Genomic DNA, 1,113 nt, shown 5'->3' with positions numbered 1-1,113 from the left:
TTTTTTTTTTTTTTTTAGAGACAAGGTTTCACCATCTTGGCCAAGCTGGTCTTGAACTCATGACCTTGCAATCCACCTGCCTTGGCCTCCCAAAGTGCTGGGATTATAGGCGTGAGCCACCGAACCCTGTCCAACAATTATTCTTATATTTTAGTTATTGAATGGGCTGGTAGAAAAACTAGGTAGAGAGAGATCCAAGATGGCCGACTACTAGCAGCTCAGGATTGTAGCTCCCAGAGAAAGGGCACAGAACGAGAGGATGCCACGCTTTCAGAAGAATTTTTGTTGCCTACAGACCAGGAGATTCCCAGCGGAGGAGCCCCACAGTTCGCCAGCGCGACTCTTGTGGCCAGCGCAGCGGTTTTGCCCGCGCCCCGCCGCGACGGTTCTCGGTGCAGGGTAAACGGGACTGGGTCCCTTTTTGGTCGACGTTTGGAGCTCCGGGAAGGCAGAGTCGCCCATTCACCTGATTGAAAAAGGGATTCAAGCGGGAAGCCAGACCGGAGATTCCCGGGCAGAAAACAGGCAAATAACCACGAATCTTAACGTGCTGTTTTAGCTGGTGCAGTGGGTTGCTCAGATTTCGGCGCTGAGAATCAACAAGTTGGACGTCCACTCAGAGACTTAATTTGAAAGTTGGCAATTACAAAGAGGACAGGTGGATGAACTCACAATGATGGGAAGAAACCAGCGTAAAAAGGCCGAGAATACCCAAAATCAGAATGCCTCTCCCTCTACAGAGGATCACAGTTCCTCATCAACAAGGGAACAAGGCCTGATGGAGAACCAGTGTGTTCCATTAACAGAATTAGGCTTCAGAAGGTGGATAATAAGGAACTTTTGTGAGCTAAGTTCTCCTATTGTGTTCTTCAGTTCCATTAATTCACTTATATTCCTCTCTAAATTGTCTATTCTCGTTAGCATTTCGTCAAACCTTTTTTCCAGATTCTTAGTTTCTTTACATGTTCTTTTAGCTCACAAAAGTTCCTTATTATCCACCTTCTGAATTTAGACCTGGAATAAGCAAACTTAGTGAATATTTATAGAATTCACCACCCCAGGTCTACAGAACATACATTTTTCTCAGTATCATATTAGAGACAAGTTCTCTCT

At 45.5% G+C, this 1,113-nt stretch overlaps 1 protein-coding gene across 1 annotated transcript in view; it reads right to left on the bottom strand.

The window, feature by feature from the left end:
- Positions 1–1,113, bottom strand: part of PATL2 (PAT1 homolog 2) — a 37,010-nt gene that overhangs the window by 34,330 nt on the left and 1,567 nt on the right. The gene's annotated exons all lie outside the window — the stretch shown is intronic.

Source organism: Cebus imitator, unplaced genomic scaffold, assembly GCF_001604975.1.
Source record: "Cebus imitator isolate Cc_AM_T3 unplaced genomic scaffold, Cebus_imitator-1.0 Scaffold9, whole genome shotgun sequence".
NCBI lineage: Eukaryota > Metazoa > Chordata > Mammalia > Primates > Cebidae > Cebus > Cebus imitator.
Note: the sequence above shows the minus strand (reverse complement) of the source record. Positions and strands in the feature narration are given on the sequence as shown.